General features: G+C 51.1%; 1 protein-coding gene across 3 annotated transcripts in view; it reads right to left on the bottom strand.

Moving 5' to 3' along the window:
* Positions 1–13,944, bottom strand: part of SLC44A4 (solute carrier family 44 member 4) — a 311,986-nt gene that overhangs the window by 209,515 nt on the left and 88,527 nt on the right. The window lies entirely within an intron of this gene.

Raw genomic sequence — 13,944 nt, forward strand, 5'->3', positions numbered from 1 at the left:
TGATGTGTCTGAACGAATAAGGCATGTCACTTCTTCCCAGGAATCAATTCAAATTTATTTTGTGGTACTTCCTAAAAGAGGAAGAACATTTATAGTCAACACGTGTTTCGCCCCCTTACAATGGTCGTCTGGCCTAGGGCTTCCTCAGGGCATTGGGAATAGAAAGCTGGGTTAGGAGTAAAATTCGGTCCTTTCCCAGTAAGCCGAGAACGGCAGTATTGTCGTGTGACGAACAAAGCTTCATTATTCAGTTGCGATCCGTCGGCATGGGCAACATAACTGTGATCAGTTGATAGCAAAAAGAGAGAGAGCAGGGAAGAGGGGTAAGGAAGAAGAGGTGAGATGAAGTCAAGAGAGAAATGACGAAGATTATTTTTTAGTGTAATTGCCACCAATCGCCGCCGAGCGTGAGGGTTAAGTCAGGGCAGGCCAGGTATGCAAACTACAGGCCAGATTTCTCAACACTGTCAGTGCAAAGTCACCAAAGGTGACCCAAAATGGTGCAAAGTGTTGATTTGGGATTTACTTTAAGGTGCAGAACTTGCTTTGCTCTGGAAAGTTGCCTAAAAGTAACCCAAAGTTGTGCTACGCATTAAGAGGACCTCCCATGGGTAGTACATGGGCATGCCCACTCTACTACCCACATTTTGACGCAAAGCCCTATCTACTAACATTTGAAGACAGGACTTTGCACCAAACAAGTACGCCTCCTTGAGGCAGGTGCAAAGTCGAGCATGTCTTCTCCCAGTTGCTGCTCCTGCAGTACACATGTGAAATGCAAACAGTTTTAAAGTTAGTCTAAAGTTAGTTTTGTATTGGAAGGGAACCCTTCCAGAACACCTGGGTCAGACTGATGCACACACCCTTGCTCTGCGGTGCAAGGTGTATGTATGCACAGCACAAGGGAGCCGCACGGTCTTCCAGTGCCTGGGAAGAGAGCGGCAGCGCGGTATCTTAACACACATGGCACTGCCAGGCTCTCACCCTTCCAGAACACATGGGTCAGACTGATGCACACACCCTTGCTCTGCAGTGCACAGGTGTATGTATGCACGGCACAAGGGAGCCGCACGGTCTTCCAGTGCCTGGGAAGAGGGCAGCAGGGCGGTATCTTAACAAACATGGCACTGCCAGGCTCTCACCCTTCCATAACACCTGGGTCAGACTGATGCACACACCCTTGCTCTGCGGTGCACAGGTGTATGCAATTGCAGGGGGAGTGAGTGTAAGGCCATGTGTGGGGGAACAAATGGCAGGCAGAGTGAGTGTGAGGTAGTGTGTCGGGGAAAGAAGTGGCAGGGAGAGTGAGTGTTAGGCAGTGTGTGGGGGAACCAATGGCAGGGAGAGTGTGTGTGAGGTAGTGTGTGGGGGAAGCAGTGGCAGGGAGAGTGAGTGTGAGGTAGTGTGTGGGGGGGGGCAATGGCAGGGAGAGTGAGTGCGAGGCAGTGTGTGGAAGAACCAATGGCAGGGAGAGTGAGTGTGAGGTAGTGTGTGGGGGAAGCAGTGGCAGGGAAAGTGAGTGTGAGGTAGTGTGGGGGGGGCAATGGCAGGGAGCGTGAGTGCGAGGTAGTGTGTGGGGGAAGCAGTGGCAGGGAAGAGAATGGGCCCAGTGACACTTGGGGTGGGATTGGAGGAAGCAAGAAGAGCAGAAAACGTGGAATGAACATGGAGGAACCAACAGCGAGGCCTAAAGTGATACAGTTCAACGCAAGCCTGGATTGGAGGTGGAAAGAGTCACTCAGCCAGCCAATAACATCAGGTGAGAGAAAATACGACTGAGGAGGAGATGAAAGGCGGGTGAAAAGAGCCAAAGCCCACACCAAGCACATTAGAGACAACAGGTCCGTTTGAAAGCCGCGCTGTCAAAGGGCCGAGTGAGAGAGAGACTCGGCCCACGCCGGGGCACACAGATTGTGGCCAGTGTGAGCTGACCACCTCCCTCCGTCCGGTCCGGCAGCTGACCAGTGATGACAAAGGTCCCTTCCTTGTGTACACGGTTCCCTACCCAGCCAGCCTGGGTGCCGCTGTGGCAAACCTATGGCGAGGGGGCCCTGCGCTTGGCTCCATGTGTCCTTCGAGTGTGTGTCTCTGACCCCTCCTTCCATCCCTCCCTCCTTAAACACAACCTTTCCGTGAACTCCACTCCTTTCACCTCCAATAATGGCTAACTTCGTTGACTCTGCACACTGCGGCCCTCTACTCTGAGGGAGGAACTTCAAGACGACCCTTGCACCCTCGACTCTGCGCAACTCGACCGGCCAAGGCGTGCCGGGAGCAGCGAGACTACAGAGATCCTCGCCCTGGGCACTGACAGTAACAGCCCCGGGCTTGCCTCACGCCTCACGCTGCGGGTCAGCCAGCGCTTTGCATGGAAACACAGCAGTGCGGGACATTTCTATTTAGAGTACCTGCTCGCGCCTCAGAAGTGCCGGTACTCTCCCATGTAATGTATTGCAGCAGTACTGAAAGTGCAGGAACTCTCTCCTTCGAGTGAAAGAAGTGCAGGTACTCCGTACCGGACAGCACCTGTCCATTTAAAGCACTGGGCCAGTCAGCCTCGAGGGATGGCGTATGCCACGTCATGACGTGCATTACTACTGGTATGTGTGGCAGCTTGGAAGCAGAACTATACTGTGATTGGCGGCCTCCACACTGCCGGAAGTCCCGCCCTGGGACTGCTCAGCAGGGAGTGAGATGCACACGGTGGCAGAGGGAGGAGACGGCAGACGCTGCCACGATGCGCGCTCCTTACATGGCAGCCGCAGAAGCTTGCCGCTGCCAATGCTTCTTTACATGGTAAAGGGTCACTGGAACGCTTCTGAAGTTACAGAAACCTTGGACTGCTCAGGTCTTGGTCTTCAAACCAAAGTGAATCCATCTTTGTCCCAGACTGATGCCGCCAGATGTTGACTCCGAGGAGGCCACCCCTGGCCTGCACTGGCCGCTCCGCAGGACCTCGTGCCATGCACTTCCGGTTCACACGGCTGCCTGGCGGCTCTTGTGTTTCCCGACCTGGGGGTAAACGAGAGCTGGACTCGAGCACTGCTTGGGCGGGTCAGACCGTGACTCATAGTGGCCTGAACTTGGGGCATCAGATCATGGGGGGAGGGGCGGCAGCGGTTCAAAGACTGGGGCCCCCAGAGTGAGTGACACTCACTGCAGATGGTTGTGAAATCTTCACCACTGAGGAGCTGAATGAACCCTGGGTCTATTGGTTGCACAGACGGGCGCCTCGGGTTTGACGAGGTCAGTTGAAGCCCCGTGGAGAATGCTCCTGACCCACGCACACAAGGCTCTCCACAAGACCGGCCCAGCCTATCTCAACAGTCGACTCTCCTTCTACGTACCCAACAGGAAAATCCGCTCCGCTGACCACGCCCTGGCCACCGTCCCGCGCTTCCGGAGAACTACGTCCGGAGGCAGATCCTTCTCCCACCACGCCGCCAGGACCTGGAACACCCTCCCCCTCGACCTGCGACAAACGGAAGACCTGCTGAGCTTCAGGAGACGACTCAAGACCTGGCTCTTCGACCAATAGCAGCAGCATCCCCACCCTCCCCACCAGCGCCTTGAAACCCTCACGGGTATGTTGTGCGCTTTACAAATTATTGATTGATTGATTGAGTAGCAATGGCACGTTGTTAAGCCCTGCAGCCCCTGCCTGCGTGCAGAGAGCCATCCGGGCTCTCCCATACAGTGCAGCCAGTGCATGCACACTTCAGGGCGGGCTCGTCCCCAGGTGTTCAATAAACGACGGGAGACCACTCGGGGTCTTCCCGCCGTACCATAACTGCGCTGTGCTATGTCCCTGCTCACCCAGGCCGCGCAGCGCTACACTGTGGTGCAGGGCCTGCACCCTTGAAGGGGCCACGCTTGTCCTCAGACCCTGTGTATGTGAGAGGCAGCTGGCAAAGTCACACAGAGTCCTTTACTGAACCTACGAGCATCTTGTTGTTTCACGCCCCTGCTGGTGCCACCTCACAGGCTCGCAATGCATGGCGTAATGCTGGTTTACCTCCTGCCCGCATCCTTCTACAGACGGAAGGACTCTCCACTCGTGACGCTGGTGCGTCACCAGTGGGTTTGTTCTGGACACTTGCCAGGGCCGAGCAGCCGACAGAGCCCTGACCACACCTTCCCTCGCTGCACACTAAACATTTACCAAAGAGGTGAAGGCTATCGCTGCTCTGTGTCAAAGCCATTGGGCTGTGCAGTGCTTGTTTGTTTCTGCTTGTGTGCGCAGGCGGGAGATACAGCACTCAGATAAGAGGGCAATTGTTCTTACAGGAACAGGTTCAGTGAGCAGCACAGCAGGCTTCCCACGCACAGTACAGGCACTGCACAGGGAGCAGAAGTGCAGGCTTCTCACAAACAGTACAGTCACTGCACAGGGAGCAGAAGTGCAGGCTTCCCACATACACAGTACAGGCACGGCACAGGGAGCAGAAGTGCAGGCTTCCCACATACACAGTACAGGCACTGCACAGGGAGTAGAAGTGCAGGCTTCCCACATACACAGTACAGGCACTGCCCAGGGACCAGAAGTGCAGGCTTCTCACAAACAGTCCAGTCACTGCACAGGGAGCAGAAGTGCAGGCTTCCCACCTACACAGTACAGGCACTGCACAGGGAGCAGAAGTGCAGGCTTCCCACATACACAGTACAGGCACTGCACAGGGAGCAGAAGTGCAGGCTTCCCACATACACAGTACAGTCACTGCACAGGGAGCAGAAGTGCAGGCTTCTCACAAACAGTACAGTCACTGCACAGGCAGCAGAAGTGCAGGCTTCCCACATACACAGTACATTCACTGCACAGGGAGCAGAAGTGCATGCTTCCCACATACACAGTACAGGCATGGCACAGGGAGCAGAAGTGCAGGCTTCCCACATACACAGTACAGGCATGGCACAGGGAGCAGAAGTGCAGGCTTCTCACAAACAGTACAGTCACTGCACAGAGAGTAGAAGTGCAGGCTTCCCACATACACAGTACAGGCACTGCACAGGGAGCAGAAGTGCAGGCTTCTCACAAACAGTACAGTCACTGCACAGGGAGCAGAAGTGCAGGCTTCTCACAAACAGTACAGTCACTGCACAGGGAGCAGAAGTGCAGGCTTCCCACATACACAGTACAGGCACTGCCCAGGGACCAGAAGTGCAGGCTTCTCACAAACAGTCCAGTCACTGCACAGGGAGCAGAAGTGCAGGCTTCCCACCTACATAGTACAGGCACTGCACAGGGAGCAGAAGTGCAGGCTTCCCACATACACAGTACAGGCACTGCACAGGGAGCAGAAGTGCAGGCTTCCCACATACACAGTACAGTCACTGCACAGGGAGCAGAAGTGCAGGCTTCTCACAAACAGTACAGTCACTGCACAGGCAGCAGAAGTGCAGGCTTCCCACATACACAGTACATTCACTGCACAGGGAGCAGAAGTGCATGCTTCCCACATACACAGTACAGGCATGGCACAGGGAGCAGAAGTGCAGGCTTCCCACATACACAGTACAGGCATGGCACAGGGAGCAGAAGTGCAGGCTTCTCACAAACAGTACAGTCACTGCACAGGGAGCAGAAGTGCAGGCTTCTCACAAACAGTAGAGTCACTGCACAGGGAGTAGAAGTGCAGGCTTCCCACATACACAGTACAGGCACTGCACAGGGAGCAGAAGTGCAGGCTTCCCACATACACAGTACAGGCACTGCACAGGGAGCAGAAGTGCAGGCTTCTCACAAACAGTCCAGGCACTGCACAGGGAGCAGAAGTGCAGGCTTCCCACATACACAGCACAGGCACTGCACAGGGAGCAGAAGTGCAGGCTTCCTACATATACAGTCAGGGAGCAGAAGTGCAAGCTTTCCACATACACAGTACGGGCACTGCACAGGCAGCAGAAGTGCAGGCTTCCCACATACACAGTACAGTCACTGCACAGGGAGCAGAAGTGCAGGCTTCTCACAAACAGTACAGTCACTGCACAGGGAGCAGAAGTGCAGGCTTCCCACATACACAGTACAGGCACTGCACAGGGAGCAGAAGTGCAAGGTTCCCACATACACAGTACGGGCACTGCACAGGGAGCAGAAGTGCAAGCTTCTCACAAACAGTCCAGACACTGCACAGGGAGCAGAAGTGCAGGCTTCCCACATACACAGTACAGGCACTGCACAGAGAGCAGAAGTGCAGGCTTCTCACAAACAGTACAGTCACTGCACAGGGAGCAGAAGTGCAGGCTTCCCACATACACAGTACAGGCACTGCACAGGGAGCAGAAGTGCAGGCTTCCCAGAAACACAGTACAGGCACTGCACAGGGAGCAGAAGTGCAGGCTTCCCACAAACACAGTACAGGCACTGCACAGGGAGCAGAAGTGCAGGCTTCCCACATACACAGTACAGTCATTGCACAGGGAGCAGAAGTGCAGGCTTCCCACATACACAGTACAGGCACGGCACAGGGAGCAGAAGTGCAGGCTTCCCACATACACAGTACAGGCATGGCACACGGAGCAGAAGTGCAAGCTTCCCACATACACAGTACGGGCACTGCACAGGGAGCAGAAGTGCAAGCTTCCCACATACACAGTACGGGCACTGCACAGGGAGCAGAAGTGCAGGCTTCCCACATACACAGTACAGGCACGGCACAGAGAGCAGAAGTGCAGGCTTCCCACATACACAGTACAGGCACTGCACAGGGAGCAGAAGTGCAAGCTTCCCACATACACAGTACGGGCACTGCACAGGGAGCAGAAGTGCAGGCTTCTCACAAACAGTCCAGGCACTGCACAGGGAGCAGAAGTGCAGGCTTCCCACATATATAGTACAGTCACTGCACAGGGAGCAGAAGTGCAGGCTTCTCACAAACAGTACAGCCACTGCACAGGGAGTAGAAGTGCAGGCTTCCCACATACACAGTACAGGCACTGCACAGGGAGCAGAAGTGCAAGGTTCCCACATACACAGTACGGGCACTGCACAGGGAGCAGAAGTGCAAGCTTCTCACAAACAGTACAGCCACTGCACAGGGAGTAGAAGTGCAGGCTTCCCACATACACAGTACAGGCACTGCACAGGGAGCAGAAGTGCAAGGTTCCCACATACACAGTACGGGCACTGCACAGGGAGCAGAAGTGCAAGCTTCTCACAAACAGTCCAGGCACTGCACAGGGAGCAGAAGTGCAGGCTTCCCACATACACATTACAGGCACTGCACAGGGAGCAGAAGTGCAGGCTTCTCACAAACAGTACAGTCACTGCACAGGGAGTAGAAGTGCAGGCTTCCCACATACACAGTACAGGCACTGCACAGGGAGCAGAAGTGCAGGCTTCCCAGATACACAGTACAGGCACTGCACAGGGAGCAGAAGTGCAGGCTTCCCACAAACACAGTACATTCACTGCACAGGGAGCAGAAGTGCATGCTTCCCACATACACAGTACAGGCATGGCACAGGGAGCAGAAGTGCAGGCTTCCCACATACACAGTACAGGCATGGCACAGGGATCAGAAGTGCAGGCTTCTCACAAACAGTACAGTCACTGCACAGAGAGTAAAAGTGCAGGCTTCCCACATACACAGTACAGTCACTGCACAGGGAGCAGAAGTGCAGGCTTCCCACGCAGCGCTGTCACTTCACAGGGAGCAGCAGTGCCAGCTTCCCAAACACACAGTGGTGTCACTGCACAGGGAGCCGCAGTCCAAGCTTCCCACACACAGCTGTCACTGCACATGGAGTAGCAGTGTCAGCTTCTCACAAACAGTACAGCCACTGCACAGGGAGCAGCAGTACAAGCTTCCTACATACACAGTGCAGCCACTGCACATGGGGCAGCAGTGCAAAAATCCCATTCACAGTGCAGTCACTGCACAGTGAGAAGCAGCGCAAGCTTCCCACACACTGTACTGTATGTGGGAAGTTTGCACCGCAGCTGCTTTTGGGCTAATATTATAATTAGCGCCCAGGCTGCAGCAGCGCAATCTCCCCACATACAGAACAGTTAGTGCACGGGCAGTGCAGTCCCCACACATAGTACAATTAGTGCACAGGCAGCAGCAGTGCAAGATTTCCTACATGCAGTACAATTAGTGCACAGGCAGGTCAGCCCCCACACACAGTGCAATTAGTGCACAGGCAGCAGGGATACTTGCGAAAGTTTTTATCTGGACAGGTTTAGCTCATTTGTTAAGCATGCAAACCCCTCGACATCTTGGATGTGCAAACCTCTCGACATCGGGATGTGCAAACCCCTCGACATCTTGGATGTGCAAACCTCTCGACATCGGGATGTGCAAACCCCTCGACATCGGGATGTGCAAACCCCTCGACATCGGGATGTGCAAACCCCTCGACATCGGGATGTGCAAACCCCTCGACATCGGGATGTGCTAGGGGAGGCCTTATTTTATTGGTTTCTCCTGACTTCGGTTGCAAGATGAGTCGTTTAGAGTGTCATTCTCCCCATATTTTAGCAGCAGAGCGGTTTAAGAATCACTACCCGTTACTAGTAGTACACTTCTGTAATTCTTACACCAGATCCTCTGCGATTAACACTTCGCCGCCCTGGAGAGTGACACCTTTAGAAAAAGTAAATGTACTTATTTTAATTCTGTGCGATATTAATAGCCATCTGTGCAATCTTTACTTCATCCGAACTAAGCCCTATGGGGATTCATTACTTTTAAACATACACGTTGAACATACAGAGTAAGGTACACTCACAGAAGGGCTTCTCTCAGCAAACAATGGGTATTGTTTCGAGCAAACAGGGGGAACACTCCTGTTCCCACCTTTACCGGCAGGGATGCTCGCGTTTCATTGGTTGTAACATGATCTTTGCACCTTTAGCTCCTGCAGTCTGTAGTTTGAGTGCTTCCTGGAGTCATTATAGTGAGCATAACCCCCTTATACTCCATCTATTATACTCTTATGCCTTTTATGAAGTTTCTCCAATTCTGATATCAGCCCCAAGGATCAATCACGTAGACTGAGGTGGACGAAGGTGGTGCTGGAAAGGTTCTTAGACAACTGGTATGCGGAGCGTGCAGCCGAGGTCTCAGCATGTATGGACGTCAGTGTGCAGGATAGAGCGGTACTAGACACCTTTGAAACACTGACTATCCAGACAGCTACAAACCTAACTGTCCCATGCAGGGGTGATGGACCTAAAGGGAAGAGGTGGTTCAAGTACACCCGCTATACTGCCCACAGCAAGTTCAATGTTGGCTCTTATACAAAAACCAAGATATGAGGGTGAGATCAGGGCATGCAGGGGGGTCTACAGGTCTGCACTCCAGGAGAGGAAGAAAGCTATCAGGGAAAAGACCTGGGAGGATCTCGGTCAAGTAAGTACACTCTCAGATAGTTACACGTTCCGGGTGGTGGGTAATAGCCCGCTTTTCTCGTAGACTGGAAATGCCAGCACAGATTGCATCGTAGCCCCAAGATGGTGGGTTGAGTTTTTTGGGGGCATGTTTAGTGGTGGTGAGCTGGATGGGATGGAGGTACAGGAGGAGCTGAGCCTACCTTTAGACCCACTTCATTTAAATGTCGCTGTGGTCCACAGAGCACTCCTTGCTACAGCTCTGGGAGAGACACCTGGCCCGGATGGGCCACCAGATGACCTGTATAAGGCAGACCCCTAGGTCTGGGCTACAATACTGGCGTTTTTTTTTAAAAAAAATGCGGTTAGCACATGCGGTTTTCCTCCATCTATCATTGTGGCTAGAGAATTTAAGGTTATTAGTGATCTGCAGTATGGTTTTAGGCAAGTGAGAGGGACGCTTGATCAATGTAGTAATTGGAGCCTGGTGATCGGGAAATACACTGGAGCAAAGAGGGGTACCTTGCATTTGGGATTTATGGATTTAACGTCAGCCTTTGATCGAGTGAACTGATCTAAACTGTGGCAGATCCTGGGGCGTTGGGTACGGAGCGGAGTCTGGTATCCTTTTCACATTATGCCCATAATAAGGTTCAAGGGAGATGGTAGATTGATGGATCCCTGGGTGGTCAAGCGAGGGGTACGTCAGGGGTGCATTTTGGCCCCTCTGCTGTTTACACTCTACATAAACAACCATGGGGACCTCCTCTCAGTCAGCACTAAAGCTATCCCAAGAGCAGGGGCCACCTTGGTCCCTGCACTACTGTATGCAGATGATACAGTGCCGTTTGCAAGGACCGCTGTAGGCCTCCAAAACCTTTTAAATGTTTTTATTGATTTTATGGAGTCACTTGACTTAGCAACCAATTTCTCCAAATCACATACAAAGACAATGGGCAGTAAAATGGCCGCTAAGACCACGTTTTTCTGTAGGGGAAGAACTGTCGAAAGTGTCCACTTTTCCATATTTGGGGCTGTTGTTCGACGATCATGGGACCTGGGCTGCGCAAAGACAACTAAAAAAGAATATATTGGCAAGAGCAGTTGAGGCCATATGGGATTTTGCCAAAAAGTTGGGGTCTAAACCATTACCTGCCCTACTCAAGACCTAGAAGAAAAATGTATCCGTATGGAGACATATGAGTGTGATATATGGGGCTATAATGTGAGGGATATTCAGGGGGCCGAGAATACATTGATGCGTGGCCTCCTTGCACTCCCCTCAGGTACCCCTGCCTTCAGGAGCTTGGGGTATATTTCTGATCACAGCGCTGCTGCACCGCTGATACCCTTCCGTTCAAATAACTTTATTCGATTCGATCGAATCATAAACGTTTACATACATACATTTAAAAAGTCAAGACAAAATATTCATAAGAAAACTTTGTGCAAAAAAAAAAAAAACAGATACAGTACACATTTTCTTTTCCTTGGTCATATTATCCAAGCTCAGATTCCAGAAATGTAAATAAAATCTCTTACCGTTCTACAGCATATTTATACATAATGTTAAAAACCCCTAAAATCACTAAAAATGTATATTCAATCTACGATTCGTATCGTTTCCTAATTAGAAGTGCGGTTCTAATGAAGTTGAGCACAGCGCAACAAACGGCAACAGTAGATAATGACCGCAAAGAATTAAAACCCTCCTGGTAAGAACAGGGGCGGATTGCTTTAAACCGGGCTTGATAAAACGTGCCCTTGGGTCTTTCTAAAGTGTGCAAAACAGCATAAAGTGCATGTGCTCTGATGGGCTAAATTACTACAAGGACAGGGGACAGTCTCACACCAACCTGCCTCTTTCGGAAAAGCCGCAAGTGAGTGCAATGTGCAGAGACGGAATCTGGTCAGAAGGGAACGAGATTGACCATGCGTGGCAAAAGACAAATAAAATTGCGGTTGACTTGGGGACACACAATCTTGTAATCCATAATCCCGGTTACCACTGGTACATTGGTTGAGGATCTGGTCAAGTACCCCCACTACCCTCAATCAGAGGGTTATAGTGGACTGTATGGCCCTTGATGGGGCCCTTTGTGTTCCGTGGCTAAAATATAGCAGGGAGCCAATGATGAGTCTAGGTTGCCCTGATATGTACAGCCAACCCAGACCCTTCGGACCGGCAGCCATTCAGATAATAACTTAAGGTTTTTGGCCAGGCAGCAGGCGGCCAGGGAGGGCTTGGAATTAGCCAAGCCTTCAGTGATGAGGTATGTTGCCATGAGTCTGACCTCACAGCCTCAGCCTCATTTGTCACTAATCCCCAACGTACAATATCCAGTGCTTAATTTGTAAAATATTAAGTGCAGGTGCTCAAATATTTTAAGGAGGCCGAACCCCCTGGCTCCACCGACTCACTCCACTGGCCCCACCCACTTCCTCTATTGGCTCCACCCACATCCAGAACTAGTATTGCTGAACGTGCCATAACAAGGGTTAGAACCGAAATCTCCAGGTTGAAAGGTCATGAAATGAGCCGTGTGCATTGCCATAAGGATGCACAAGAGGACAGTCTATACCCTGTACTGTGCACCCGTGGCTCAGTTACTAGCCACGTGTGATCGAAGCACAGATGGGCCAAACTGTGGCACAGCAAGATCCTGGGGAGGTTCCTGTCAGCCACAGGGGTGTGAATCTGAAAACGCCACACATCCACCCAGAGAGGTGGAAGACGGAGCACCACACACCCAGGACATATCATCACCCGTGTCCCTGTCCCACATGAAGCCAACCAAGGCCCCATTAGCTACAGTATGCACAGGCTGCCAGGGTCTGATTTGCAAAACCCCTGCAGGTGCCCGGCAGTGGGTAGAGAGCCATGCGAAGGACGGAGCTCCTGTCTGGAGTCCAGTGCTGGCAGCGAGCGGACCCACTGCACACAGGTTACACACATCTTACAGGCTTAGGCCCCGGCCAGCAGTGTTCATATTACCAATCTAATACCAGTACATGCGTTACACCAGGGGTGAGCCCCATCATGTCAAGTGTGCCAATAATGTGTAGAGAATTGTCACATTTTTTCAGGTAACTCTTGTGCAGGAGCGGACAGAGCTGCGCCAAGAATACTCAATACATGTCAGGAAGTACCACGGTTCTGCATGTTCTAATTTGCCCCACCAATCACCAATCATTAGTGCATGTTCAGATCTTCACATCCCTCTTTCATCATAACTATATGTTTAGATTTGTCCTATTACACAGTGATCTGTCTCGATCATTAAACCTAGGTGCATGTTCAGATATGCACCGCCCTCACACATTAATCTTGAACTCATGTTCATAGCCGCAGGCAGAAATACTGAACGCGGAGCCATATTTCCGTCATAAATTACACATACTGGCTGCACTGCCGCATTTACACGGTTACTCACCACGTTTTAGGGCATGTTCAGGTTTTTTTACACTCTCTCAGCAATCATAGTGTGTGTTCATTCATACCCCATGCATGCAGATATTTGCACTGACGCTCAGTAATCTTCAACATGTGCGAACTTTGCACCATTACGTAGAAATCTTAACGGTACACCATGCTTTTGCCCTCACTCATTTATGCTTAGTGTCAGGGCCGGACTGGAAACCACAACTGGCCCTGGCAAAGTGCTCAGCCGGTCCCCCTCCCCCTATCCCCCCGGGGGGTTGGGGGTGCCACCGAGCTCTTTGCCAGGGCCAGTTTTCGGACGATTTTGTTACAGGGCCGTTTTTGCAGCAAAACGACCCCAGGAACCCAAAACCGGCCCCCACCTGTGCGGCGCACCGGGGCATTGCCCGGTGCCCGCTACAGCCAGTCCGGCCTTGATTAGTTTAAGTTCAAACTAGCCCCATTGCTTGGTAAACACTACTACATCTTTCGTTTTTTCCCATCACTTTCTAATTTTTAGTTCATATTAGCATTTGAGCCATTTCTCAATAGTCCCCACTACTCAGTAATTGTAAGAACAGGTTTATTTGTGACCTCCTTCCGCACAGCAACAGGACTAATATAGATTCCAAGTATCTGTTCACAAATTCTCCATTATCCAAAAACCTTATTCGATTCTGTAATCCACTGAGAAATCTAAAATACTTCAATTGCACACGCATGTAAAATGCCCCGATGTATTTCGTGTACGGCCCCTTCATCAGGACCCTCACATCACTTACTAGTTAAAACCAAGTCCTAAAGGCAAGAAAATAGCCAGAAAAAATAGCACCACATCTTTACACTGTACTAATCAAGCAAAAATGTGGATTTTGAGTAATGAATCAAAGTATTTAGATAATTGTATAAACCATATGCACTTAAACTTCTGAAATAAAAATATTATGTATAAACATTGGTATACGATACATCATCATTTGAATAAACAAAACAAATCACGGTCTCATCTTGGCATTTCCAGTACTGGCTCATTTCATGCTCAGCAGCACAAATGCCATCTTTGTGCAATTATATACCCGAGTATTTGCTTTATTTTTGAATACTCAAACCGTACTGTAAATCATAACTAATATTAACTGATATTTCCAATCGAAACAATAATATTGAATGTCTTGAGTGTCTGTCTGTCTTT

Source organism: Triturus cristatus, chromosome 1_1, assembly GCF_964204655.1.
Source record: "Triturus cristatus chromosome 1_1, aTriCri1.1, whole genome shotgun sequence".
NCBI lineage: Eukaryota > Metazoa > Chordata > Amphibia > Caudata > Salamandridae > Triturus > Triturus cristatus.